At 41.2% G+C, this 14,483-nt stretch overlaps 1 protein-coding gene across 9 annotated transcripts in view; it reads right to left on the reverse strand.

The window, feature by feature from the left end:
• Positions 1–14,483, reverse strand: part of ATXN1 (ataxin 1) — a 265,370-nt gene that overhangs the window by 24,812 nt on the left and 226,075 nt on the right. The gene's annotated exons all lie outside the window — the stretch shown is intronic.

The following is a 14,483-nucleotide window of genomic DNA, read 5'->3' on the forward strand; positions in this document are numbered from 1 at the left end:
CTCTCTCAATTTGTCCATCTGTAAAACAGGTATAGTACGACAGTTCTGAGAGGCTTTGCTAATTCTTGAAAGCTCTTTAAATACTCACCAAGTATTATTTATGATGATGATGTTAGGAAGAAAGGGACAACATTTGAAGGAGAAAAAATGGCTTTTAAGTGACTATATTAAAGAATATGCAAAGCTTAAAAAAATAATTTCTTGAGAGCGCCTTTTCAGACACAGTTCCACGCACAATACAAGCTGATACGCCCAGCTACAAGGACTTGCCAGTGAGCCAGGGAAATCTATTACTACTGTGACTCAGTAGGAATTTTAGCTAGATAAGGACAGGCAAGAATCAACAGCCCCTTTATTTGTAAACAGCCAATTATCATCAGCTTTTGCATTGAATTTCTGCAAAATGACGGATTTCTGATGATGAGGGGAAAACCATAAATGAGTCCTACGTCATTTAAAAGGTCACCCGGAGTCTTATCAAACCTTTTGTGATCAACCTGGTGTTGACTTTGTAATAAGATCTGAAACCTGATGAATTTCACATGGTTGTGTGGTTTCGTTTTGGTTTTTTTGCAAATATTTCATACAATTCTGCTCTTAATCAGTGGCAACAAAAGGGCTTCCCATAATGTCCAGGTTCTGGAGAATGGAGCACAAACAAGCTAACAGAGGGAAAGAACAAAATATTAATAGAAAGGAGATTCCAAGTGAAATGTAAATATTGGCCAAAATTCTCAAACCTGGCTACTTAAAGTTACTCTTCTAACTCTTATCATATAGACAAGCGACAGGATCCTCAGAAATGCCAGGCACCCACTGAAGCAAAAATCAGCCCTCTTTTACTTAGGTGTTTCCAATGGAGTTGTAAGCTTTGGCCTAATATTTTAAGTATAATTTCAATTACAACCATGAGGATAGAACGGGGCCTGTTTGGGCAAAGTGAAGAGGTTCAAAAGGACCGCCCAAAGGGATGAGGTAGAGGATGAAGTTAATTCCTTCTTCACTTGCTATCCTACAGTCACATTTCCATCCTGCTTGCATCCCTAGGTATGGCTTTGTTTAACATTTATTATTTACATGTTTACTCTTCTGGATCGTAAGTCATTCCCGACTCCTAGATTTCCTTTTCTCATTGAGCTTGAGAGTTTTCAATCAGAATTTGAAGGATGTGTAAAACAGCAATAAACACTGGATGATCATTACTCCGTGTGTGTGTGTGTGTGTGTGTGTGTGTGTGTGTGTGTGTGTGTTGAAGGCTGAGGAGGTAAAGGGGACAGAGGAGATTGGCGAGAACAGCTGGACTTTGATATCCCTGGCAGCTAGTGCACATGGAACATTGCTGAAGTGTCTGGGTAGCCAGGGCTGGCTGGCAGCCTGCCCACAATCAAATTCCTGGAAAGGCTCAAGTTGGAGGAGTCCCCATCTAGGTCTGTGCGGGTCCCAAATGGATTGTTCAGTAGGGCTCAGAATATGCACTTTCATGCTAAATTGTAATCTGTTTCCACAAAGGCCTCAACACATCTACCTACCAGAATGGTATTTGCATAGTTATTTTTCTAATGAATGTAAAGCTCATGAAAAGAGCCTGACTGATATTTGTGGAAACCGAAATCCTTTCTATATTGATACAGTAGGTCCACCAAGGGCCGTAATAGCAATACAAGCTTCCCTTAATGCCTTGACAATATGCCTTATCCCTGACACAAAAAACCACCTCTGTGGGCCAGAGGGGAGTTCAGACTCCGTGAGCCAGATTTTTTAAGGCATTTAGGTGATTAAGGATGTAGATACATGCCTAGTGGGATTTGCAACTCCCACTAGGAATTAGGCCCTGTGGCACTTTTGAAAATCCCACTGTGCTCCTAATTGAATCTTTAGGTATCTAACTGCCTTTACAAATGTGGCCCCATGTCCTAGTCTTTCTGCTGAGACTGCTAACAAGGGTATCAGGTAGTACCAATCTTATGCACTAGAAATAGGACTGAGGCCACAAGCTCATTTTCACATCAGCCACAGAACAGTCATCAAAGGAGAACAACTTTCAGTCATCAACCTAAGCTGTATTCACACCAGCCTACGAGAGAGGAAAGGCCCTGGAGACCCCCATCCTGGTAATACACGTTATTACCAGTTTTTAGTACTGCATTTTCCCACACAAGCCACGACTGGCAGTTTCACTCACCAAGCAAGTCAATACACAACGCACTGCCTGCTGCCAGTCACCATGTTCTGTCAGACAAGTGCAGAGCAATTCAATTTGATCCCACTTAATAATCAAACCATGCATTGAAAAGACAGACTCTTGAATCAAAGTGTGGCACAACTTTGTCATGGTATGCTGTATACAGCCCTGTCGAATTAACTGCACACCCCATCAATGTTGTCCAAAACACCTATTAGACAAGCAAGGCTTGAGCCTGTAAAGTAGCGAGCATGCTCAACTCCCACTGAAGTCAACAGGAGAAGAGACAAGTCAGCCACACACCTCAGAAGCTCAGTATCCTGCAGGTTTGGGCTTGTGTAGATCAGAAGATGGCCAAGTTGCGGACAACTCTGCAGCTACGTTCTGATTCTCAGATCTATACGCCAGCTTTCACCAAACTCTACACACTAACATCTGCCAGCTACATATTCATAGTTGTAACTGGCACAGATTTCATTAGCCTTGCCATGTGTAGCTTAGTGCCGACCAACAACAGCGACTTAAGTTTATGGTCCAATCCTACCAATTTCCCAGTTCTCTGGCAGATTTCCCAGGAGGGCCAGCTGCAGCGATCCATTAACAAGAAACATAAAAAAACGCTGACAAAATTTGAAAATCTTTTCCCAGAACTAAAAGATTCCTGATCAACACTTGTCTTTGCGTGAAATTGTCCACTGTGGTGTTGGCACTTAGTACACTTTTGAGAATCCACCATAGCAAATTGATACCATTTTTGCTGAGTGAGCAACATGTACCCGCCCCATCAGATCAGATATCCTGTGCTCCATATAAAAAGCAACTGATATAAGCCAACTTGAAGCAGGAGAGCATTGGATGTGAGCTATCCAATAGCTCAATGATGCATCAATATTTTATGATGTGTGTGTGCGTGTGTGTGTGTACACGTGCGCATGTATGGGGTCAGAGTTGTGATTAGCTGATGAATTAGGGAAAGCAATCTCCAAAGGGAGTGAGTGGCAGTATATTCACAACACTGGACTGCCATGTTTTCCAGCTGAGTCATTCACTTATTTTATGACATTTATAAATGTGTGTCACAGAAAGATTATTTAGAAAACAATGTCAATGCAAGAGAACACTGTCACAGGATAACTGTCTGCTCCTGTTACCTACGTGCTGAATTTGTTGAGATGAAGGTGAGATCTTTATTTTCTAAGCAGGGCATATTTATCCTGTGGCAATGTTCTACTACAATTACTTTAGTTATGTAGACTTAATTATCTCATATGATGGATGTTGGTGAGCTGCACAAGAGTGACAGTTACTCACTGTGCTATTATTAACTTGCTGCATTATGATTAATTTAGAGGTGGATTTAATTTTCAAAAGTTTGCAGATTTCCCAAGTCATTTTACTTGGGCATTATCACATAACTCTGTACCTCTGTGCACACGGAAAAGATGCTCCCTCCTTCCCCCCCAGAGTATGAATAAGCATGCAATGAGTTTTGAAGGCAGCAACAGAAGAACACACCTATCTGTGCATAGATTTAGACATGCAGCCACATGTCTATTGCACTGTAATTTTATACTGCCATTTTCAAATATTATTAGCATGGATTCTTAGCCGTACATTCTCCAAGTCCTTACTCTCACATTTCTCATGTCAAAGCCCTTAACAAATGTTAAAACTTCCTTTCTGGAATGTTTTGCACTGAGTTACTTTGGAGCAAAGCTTGTTCTCTGCACACAGGCTGAGTAAGCAAGTTGTGAAGGGATTGTGTTCTCTCCAGCTATGTCTACGCTATAGCTTATGTTGGAATAATTTATGTTGCTAGCTGGGGTGAATAAATCACCCCTTCTGCTGCTCAGGGGGCTGGAGTAGTTAAGCCAACAGGAGAGCTCTCTCTCACTGGCGTAGAGCAGCTACATTAGAGAGCTTACAGCGGTGCAGCTGCATCAACGCAACCTTAGGACTGTAAACTCTAGTGTAGCCATGCCCTTCCAAAGCTACAGAGCCACTCCACAGCAACTCCTGCAGACTAAGGGCTGCAGTAATGTCTCCCCCTCCACTTCACAGGCACCATCCTCACTGGAGTCCCCAGAAATTCCCTGCAAATTCCACAGTACTGCCAATCCCAGGCATTCAAAAGTCATGGATTCAAGCCCCTGCAAAAAACACGAGATTGGCTTAAAACTCATGACACTCATGAGATTTTTTTTTTAATTATACATTTTAGGTCTTTTTATTAGCCTTCCTGTGTTTGAACCTTTAGAGTTCTCATGCTCCTGCTTTGAGGGCTAGAAACTTACTTTTTCTTTTAAATGAAAGCTGAGATTCCCATGTAAACTTCTGAGTCCAGGAGCTGGGGCATTAAAAAAAACAACACAAAATATTGCAAGACTTGGGATAAAACTGTGAGAGTGGGCAACACTGATAAGAAAGGAGGCCTCATCCAAGCAAGGGGGTACGGACTCCAGGGCTCTCCAATCCTGTGGAGAATGAAGCAGCACTATTCATCAGTTAGTAAAGGCCTTAATGTACGCTTTTTGGGGTACAGACTACGTCTAACTAGGAGTATGTAAACTGCATACCACAACCTCTAGGAACTACTGTAAACCCAAAGAACTGGATAACTACACATATGGCTTTCCACTGTATTGGAATCCGCCTTGCAAATAGAGAAACAGATACTGTACATCCACTAATTCTCCTAGGATAAGCATCTATAGCTTTAAATTAGGGCTGACCATTAACTGCAGTTAACTCACGTGATTAACTAAAAAAAATTAACCGCGAGTGATTAATTGCGCTGTTAAGCAATAATAGAAATCATTAAAAATTTATTAAATATTTTTGAACGTTCTTCTGCATTTTCAAATATATTGATTTCAATTACAACTCAAATACAAAGTGTACAGTGTACTTTATATTTTTGATTACAAATATTTGCACTGGAAAAATGATAAACAAAAATAGTATTTTTCAGTTCACCTCATACAAGTACTGAAGTGCAATCTCTATCATAGAGTGCAATCTCTATCAGGCTTTTTTGTCACATAACTGCACTCACAAACAAAACAATGTAAATCTTTAGAGCCTACAAGTCCACTCAGTCCTATTTCTTGTTCAGCCAACCACTCAGACAAACAAGTTTGTTTACATTTACAGGAGATAATGCTGCCCACTTCTTAATTACATCACCAGAAAGTGAGAACAGGTGTTCACATGGCACTGTTGTAGTTGGTGTTGCAAAATATTCCATGCTGATGACGCTCGTTAAAAATATAATGCATTAATTAAATTTGTGACTGAACTCCTTGGGGGAGAATTGTATGTCTCCTGCTCTGTTTTACCTGCATTCTCGGATAAACAGCAGTTATAGCAGTTTTGGATGATGACCCAGCACATGTTCATCTTAAGAACACTTTCACTGCAAATTTGACAAAACGCAAAGAAGATACCAATGTGAAATTTCTAAAGATAGCTACAGCACTTGACCCAAGATTTAAGAATCTGAAGTGCCTTCCAAAATCTGAGAGGGATGAGGTGTGGAGCATGCTTTCAGAAGTCTTAAAAGAGCAACACCCTGATGCGGAAACTACAGAACCCAAACCACCAAAAAAGAAAATCAGCCTTCTGCTGGTAGAATCTGACTCAGATGATGAAAGTGAACATGCATCAGTCTGCACTGCTTTGGATCATTATCGAGCAGAACCCGCCTTCATCATGGACCCATATCCTCTGGAATGGTGGCTGAAGCATCAAGGGACATACGAATCTTTAGCGCATCTGGCATGTAAACATCTTGTGACGCTGGCTACAACAGTGCCTTGCAAACACCTGTTCTCACTTTCAGGTGACATTGTAAACAAGAAGCAGGCAGAATTTTCTGCAAATGTAAATAAACTTGTTTGTCTAAGCGATTGGCTGAACAAGAAGTAGAACTGATTGGACTTGTAGGCTCTAAAGTTTTACATTGTTCTATTTTTGAACCCAGGGTTTTTTTTGTATATAATTCTACATTTGTAAGTTCAACTTTCATGATAGAGATTGTACTACAGTATTTGTATTAGGTGAATTGAAAAATACTATTTCTCTTGTTTTTTATGGTGCAAATATTTGTAATAAAAATATAGAGTGAGTACTGTACACTTTGTATTCTGTGTTGTAATTGAAATCAATATATTTGAAAATGTAAAAATCATCCACAATATTTAAATAAATGGCATTCTATTATTGTTTAACAGCGCGATTAATTGAGAAGGCCAGAGCTATACATTTTGGATACAACTTAGAGTGTTTGGATCTGGAGTCTTAGTTCTGGCTCATTGTGAGTTATAAGCCAATGCTCTTTTAACTAAATCTGCTGCGAATTTTTTCACCATTTTATCACATTTAAAGCACAGTTCTTGTGGTTTTGATTTTTCAGACGTTACAGAGACCCAAAAAACCTTGCTCTTGTTTCCACTGAATTTAAATCATGAAATCCTAATTAACTTGAGTGTGAGCAAGGTTGGACCCAAATGGGCCTGATTCTCCACTATGCAAAATGCATGTAAGTCCTTCCAGGACAGAATGGTAGCCTTTTACACCCACTTTGCCCAGCTGGGAATAGCTACACAGGATGCAACGCAACAGAAAATCAGGCTCATGCAGGTCTAAAACCTTGTTCCTCCATGAAATACAAAAAGGAAAAGTTCCTGTCTTCCTACAGTCCCTTATGCTTAGATGATGAGTGTCCAGGGGCGTAGGCAGAGGCTGGACTTCAGAGCTGGGAGTCCTATGATAAGACACATCAATAATACAACCTAAAACAGCCTCGCACAAACAACATGTGTGGTTATGCTAAATGATAGTGTAGGATAACCACTCGTGAAGGATTATAATAAGCAACCCCTAACAGATGGATTTGTTGTGCAGCATCATTGCACACACAAAATTTACAACTGACTACAATGGAGTTGCACCCATTTATGCCTTTCGTGAATTTGTCTCATAACATGGAACACAAGCAAAAGCTGCCATAAAGGGCCATGGGGAATCCCTTCTGTCCTGGAGGTTAGTGACTGCAATGCACTGGGGCCTGAGGCACTGTCAATGTCTGAGTTCGTTCTACTGTTCACTCCAGCACACTTTTCAGCAGAGAGCACCCCATGTATAAATGTGCCCTCAGGGGAAACTTACCTTCAGATGTTTTAAGGGCTGCCTTCCTTCTGTTCCCATGCATAAGCAAATCTCAGGCTTCAGGGTGTAAACTGATTGTCATATAGGTCAGTAAGGAATTATTTAGCCCATCTCTAGTATTGCATGATTGGACAGATATAGTGTGTGTGTGTGTGGGGGGTGGTGGTGGTGGTTTAGAAACATTCCTTTAAAGCATCTGGTACTGGACATTGCCAAAGGCAGGATCCAGACTTGATGGACCAATGGTCTGATCTGCCATGACAAATCCCCTGCTCCTATGCTTCTAAACCAACCCTCCTGGGGCATTTTAGCAGCTTAAATGAGTGAATAGAGTTCATTTATAAACATGTATAATAGCAGAAATGACTTTGTTGATGCTTTTCATTTAAATAAAACATACCCAGCTAGAATGGGAGCTGCCTACACAATTTTTCATTGAAAATTTCACATGGGTGACAAACCGTAGCAGCACCCATGCGCCATCCATCTTAACAAGATGCAGAAACTGCCATCCCTATATGCAGGTACATATACACATCTTTTACATATGTCATGTGAGTCTCATTACACGTGCAATGTAAGAACATGCTCATTAATGTGTCTCCCTTTTTAAAGCCCATGCACATATGACACAACAAGCTTTAAAAATGTCTGGCCTGATTCTCAGAGGAGATGAGCACCCACAACTCCCATCGGTATCAATAGGAATTGTGGGCATTTGGCACCTCTGAACATCCGGCCACTAGCTTGTTGCATAAAGCAACCAATTTGGGGCTGCCAGTTTATACATAACAGCAGATGTTGTTCAAAAGTAGAATGTGCTTTCCTGAATAAGCTGGGAAGTGAGCAGCCTGGAGGTATTGTCTGAGGGGGAGGTTTTCAAAGGCAAAAGGAGTAAAAGTTAGATGCCAATGACTTTCAAAAGGAGATGAGCTCCTACCTGCCCTTTATGTCCTTGAAACCCCCCCTTCCATGTTCATTAATGAACAATAGGCTGTCATCGAGCAATCTCACTTACCTTGGTGTAAGGAAAGAATTAGTGAATTAGGCCTTATTTAGTTAACTTTGTACAGGGCTACATGAGTGCTAACGATTTACCAAAATGCACACAAAACTCCCCAGTGATGGGGGTCAAATGTCCCTGATTACTTAGGCCCTGATTCAGCAAAGCACTTAAGTGCATGCTTAGACTGAAGCACACCGACGTAATCTCTACTTATGTGCTTCAATTTAAGTGTGCGCTAAAGTGCTCTGCTGAATCAGGCCCCCTGACAGTTGTTACTGACAAAAAGTTTAAATGCAGGCAACTCTGCACAGACCCCAGTACATGCAGCTGGGCTCCACTTGTCTCATAGGAGGCTGGTGGTGAACTGAAGTTTCCCCCGCCCACTCTTTTTATTGAATGAGTCAGTTAAGGTTGGGTGTGCCCTAAAGAAACATCTCACTAACCCTCCCCAAATCCTGGCCTTCTGCATAGTGGTGTGATCACAGGAGTCAGTTATGTTCTGAGGTGTGTGTGTGAGTTTGACTGAAAAACTGTTTAGCAGGCCCTCCCTAAAAAGCTCAGGCTGGCTCTGCTACCCGCCCTCTCAGATAAAACGACCAGCTAGCTATTCCTGACTCATACTTTGCAGGGAGCTTCCCCCTTTCACGGCCAGTATTACAGGCAGATACAATGGGCCAAATTCATCATTAGTGTACTATTGCCAACACAGCTAGGGTGAAATTGCCCCCCTACTGTTCTCTCTGAATAGAAGATACAAGAATCAATTAAAACAAAATGCAATAATGTGGGTTTATGATAATGCAGCACCCTACACAGTCACAGACTGCACTTGCAATTAAATAAAACATTCCAACCAGGATTACAAATCATCAGAGTCCCTCTCAAATGAAGGACATTTACAAATGAACATGCAGTGCCAGGAATCTGCTTTTAACTACACCACTAAAAATACATACCAGCCAGGACTACCAGAGTGAATGTATATTAAATCCAATCAAAACATTCTGGGGGAATTGGAAGCAGTTTCTCTTAAAAATGAAAAACTTTTGTTCTACCCAGACCAGTGAAGATAGAAAAATCATAGAAATCCAGTAAAGATAAAGACTTTTTTCTACAAAAAAACTAAAACAAACAAACAAAAAAAAACCCCACACACCCCGGCAAGTGGGCTTTTTTAAATTAAAAAATAGATATGTCGCACTGAGCAAACGAACCAGCAAATCACAGCCTGGAAAACTGACTGGGCCCTTTGTAAAACTGTGTAAGTGGTAAGCTTGCTTTCTCACTGCTGTGGCCACCTCTGGGAGAGTATCTTACCCGTCTGCCACTTGAATCCAAGGCACTAAGACAAGGCACTCGCAAACACCAGTGAAATGGACAAAGGGATGCCTAGCTACCTGCAGCTGTTTTCAATCGAAAAGCTGAGTAATTATTGCAGCCCTCTCCTGTGGCTCATATGGAGCGCAGCATGGAGCTGTAAAGTGTTATGCAAGTCTAATGCACTGCCAGATCTCCTAGAGCACTCAGCAGCCAAGTCACTCCCTCCCACCATTGGCTCAGCTTCATTAACTTAATCAGGTATTCATTCATTCATTCAAAAAAGAAAATTACACTAACCCTGGCAGATAGCCAGTGCCACGTATGTAAGGAGTGCAATAACATCAGCGACATCAACCTGAGGCTAGGAGATAAAGGCGGGTAACTGAACATTTGTCACTCTTTGGTATGAATTTAGTTTTGCATGGGGCTTTTGCACGCATACCTTTGTCACAGCCTACTGCCAGTACCGAAGGCCTAGGGGCTACTGTGTGAGCAGCTGCTGGTTGAGGAGATGGAGGAATGGGGAGCAATCCCTCAAGTCAATGCAGCCAGCAAGTAGCAGGGAGTAGTGCTTCCCACTCTGGCAGTGCAGGACCAGAAGAGTGGACTAATTAATCGTCAGTTATGGCAGGGCCAGAATATTTGTTCATTCGTTTTGCTGGGAGTCTCTCTCTGACATGCCACACATGTGGTACAGTTAAAATAAAGGCTGTAAACAACACAAAAGAGCAGGGGAAAGGAAGGTAATAACACAAGAAGTGTTAAAAGGATTTGGTAATAAAACTCCCTGTCTGATCCTTGTATCTGTTAACAAGCAAGAGACTTCTACAGGTCTGCAGTGCTCAACCATCAAACAAGAATCCCTTTTATTGCACAGTCCTTGCACTTTCTTTACACAGTCCTTGCGTGTAAGTCTGCAAAGGACATTATTTCTCCCCTGCAGCTGTCAGACAGAAAAGCCGGTTCACGAGTATTCTCAAACAGAAAAACTGCATGAGCTTTACATACCCATGCTCACTGATGAAAGCAATAATGAAACAGGTCTAATAATGGAATATTTTAGCTGCTACAGACTGCACAACAACAACTCCTAAGGAACACAACTGCTACTAATGCAATCTGATTTTGTTTAAAAAAAAAAAAAAAGGACTAAAGGACTTAAAAAAAGGACTTTAAACAGGACTAAAGAATGTTTTGCTTGAAAGCCACATGTTTCACTCCCCTTAGTTCTTAGGAATATGCATGCTTAAGCACATTTAATACCAGGCAAGTCTCTGAAAATTCCAGTTCTCAGAAATTCCCCTCCCATGCAGACTGACTCCGCAGTTAAAGCTCATTTCAATTATTCAAACACTTGGAGCTAGTCTACACTAGAAGCGCTGCAGCTGCGCCGCTGTGGCACGTCTGGTGAAGACGCTCTAGCCTATGCCGATGGGAGAGAGCTCTTCCATCTTCCACATACTTACCCACCTGACCTTCCGTCCCAACCTGCATCCTCAAGTGACTTCTCTTCCCAACAGACAATCCTGACTCCATCCTCTGCCCCAATTTTTCCCTGTATTACTAATCTGATCTTTGTCCCTCTTGCTCAGTCAGTCAGCCACCCTTCCATTCTTTAGAATAAGGATAATACTCTCTTATATTAGTTGCTCTGATTTTTTTATTAGCCCCTTTTACCACTGAGATTCCATTCTCTGTGACACTTTCCTCTTCTGTGAAAGGCCTCAGAATACACACAGTGGCAAGTGGGAACCCATTGTGGGGTACCTTTGTGACTCAGTGGCAGGCTGTACTATTTTTAAAGAGGGTCTTCAGGAAAAGGATTGAGGTAGAAAGAAAAAGCCGTTGGGGAGGGGGATAAGAGAGGGGAAGAAGCATATAAATGTATCTAATTTTTTATGCAGTGTTGTTGTAGCCATATTATTCCGAGGATATGAGAGAGACAAGATGAGTGAGGAAATGCCTTTTATTGGACAGAAGTTGGTCCAATAAAAGACGTTACCTAACCCACCTTGTGTCTCTTTTTAATTTTGTATTCCAATCAAATTGAACTTTAGTAAAGGCTCTGATTTGGTTCAGATAAGTGATAGGGATAGGATTTATACAATTCTGGATCTTTTTCTGACTCACTTCACCTCTCCTTGATAAAGAATCGCTAAAGGAGTGGAAGGTTCAATGATTAAATGCGAAAGAACGAGAATGCAATATTTCAAGATTCTGAAATGAGATCTGTATGTCTAACCGTGCTTCCATCTCCCAGTGTGCTCCTCCAAAGGGTCAGGTCCATTTTCCCCTCTCCATTTTTGAAAGCCCCACTTCTCTCCATTGTCATCACTCTTGGGATTTACCTTAATCCCTGAAAGGAAAACTAATATTCCTGTTGGAGAAGCAGACTCATGTCTCAAGCACACGCTGAAGCACATAAACTGTATAACCAGCCCATTATATCTGCTTATACTATACACCACAAAGCACTGCATATCCAGGTTTCAGAGTAGCAGCCGTGTTAGTCTGTAGCCGCAAAAAGAAAAGGAGGACTTGTGGCACCTTAGAGACTAACCAATTTATCTGAGCATAAGCTTTCGTGAGCTACAGCTCACTTCATCAGGTGCATCCGATGAAGTGAGCTGTAGCTCACGAAAGCTTATGCTCAGATAAATTGGTTAGTCTCTAAGGTGCCACAAGTCCTCCTTTTCTTTTTGCATGTACAATGTAAAGAATAAATATTGATGATGTCAATATCTAAGGGCTAAGCTGCAGTGCAAAATGATAAATGGCATTTATTGTATATTTCTGGCCACCTCGCCTGCACTATAATCACTAATGTAACATTCCCAGACCCCTCAGGAGCTTCAAACGCTTGCAACTTTTTATAAAGACATAACCTGGAAGAAAAATGTGTTATTCTTTCTCCCACAAAATGACGCTGAGGTGCAGGATAGATTATGTTTAGCCCTAGGTCAGTGGTAGGTTTAAGGTCTGGTGTCTCATGACTCATCACGGCTAGAAATGGGAGGTTTATAGTGGTAAAAACCCAGGAATTGCCCTTTCCAGGGATTTATTTGTAACCTTAACAGATTGTGAGATAACAAACATTTAAAGTTATGATATTGTGTTATGCAGGAACTATCAGGTACTATCTGATGCATTTCTATAACAGCTCTTCTTTTCATCTTTGTCATTAACAAAATACATGATGGCATGGTCTAGTTTAAAGGTTGTACTGGCATTCATAAGTAATACAGCTATCCCGGACTCAGGCCAAAAAAAATAAAAAAAATCGATATGCCACATCACATCACTGTGTATCCTCTATGTACAAAACCTTGCTATACACTAGGTAGTCCCTGCCCACTCTGGTCAGTGAGACTGAATTAGTCCCTTTATAGTGACAGACATGTTTAAAACACAGTTTGCCAACACATTTCATTGGCCACTTCAGACAGGGTTTTGAATTGTTCCTTCCAGACCAGGATGGAAGCAAGGCCTGGTGAGAAGCTTGTACTATAACTGACCATGCTGTGTCTGTATCTGAATAAAGTGAGGATTTCAGTTTCCAGTGCTGTCAATTAAACACTTTTCATGATCACTAACCCAATTAAGGACAGGGGAAGTTATCCTATGGTGGGATTAGAATACTCAGGAACTTTGTGCATTGTCTATTTGAAGTTTAAGCACCATTTTCCCTACAAGAGGTACTAACACAGATCCACTCACATGCTAGAACCCACAGGGAAGAAATCTCTGTAAGGATTCCTTTGCGAAAATCCCGCTATATCATCCTGTTGGTGAGGTTGCCTCTCTGCAGAAAAGGCCATGGAGTCCACCCCAAACATAGCAGATCAGGGGAAATCTGCTGAAGGCCAGACCAGCCTATATATATAAGCCCTGTGCTCCGCACCAGTTCTGGACCAAATGTGTGATAAATGCAATGTACCCCATAGTTCCACAAGTTAACATGTGGATATCATCACCAGAAATGTGTCATACATATTTGCATGTCTGTGGTACGGGTAAGGAGTTCTTTGGAATTAATTTTATTTGTGCTCAGTTGGAACTTGCAGAATAAAAACAACACTGGACCGACTGACAACTGTGTCTGGAGAGTTCTGTGTAGGTTGAAAGCTTGTCTCTCTCATCAACAGAAGATGGTCTAATAAAAGATATTACCTCACCTACTTTGTCCCTGGAGACACTAATTTTTTGAGTGCTCTCTTCTGTCTCCCTTCTCTGATTTTGGTCTCTAATTTTTTGTGGGGGTTTTGATTTGTGGCCTTTCAGCTCTGATTCTGGAAAGTAATATTGTTCCTTCCCTCTTTTTTTTCTGTTCCACTTCTTGTGTTTACGTATGAAATGTTATGTTTTCTTAGAGCCAAGAGATAACTACTGCAATGGATGGTATTTAATTTGTTTCGAACACAGATGCATATTAGAAAAGATATGGAACAACCATTAAAACACACACAAAGGACGAATAAAACTACCAAACCGCCAATTACCGTTGAGAAAGCTACTGAGGTGGAAAGACACAGAAACAATTTTGCTTTAGAAAACAGAAGCTAAAACTGAAATAAGCCCTGCTCTCTCAGGTCCTATTTACATTGGGGTTGATACTGGCTTAGGGCAACCAGTTTCTAATAAAGCTGGTTGGGAATTTTTCAACAAAATGTTTGTCCACCAGAAAATGCCAATCAGTCAAAGCTGAAACTCTTTGTGGGAAAGGATTGGTTAAGATGAATTTCCCATTTTGAAAAAATCCTGAAATTTTTTTGAAATTACCGAAGTGTCCCATTTCAGTATTGCAAA

The sequence above is a fragment of the Natator depressus genome, chromosome 2 (assembly GCF_965152275.1).
Source record: "Natator depressus isolate rNatDep1 chromosome 2, rNatDep2.hap1, whole genome shotgun sequence".
Classification (NCBI taxonomy): domain Eukaryota; kingdom Metazoa; phylum Chordata; order Testudines; family Cheloniidae; genus Natator; species Natator depressus.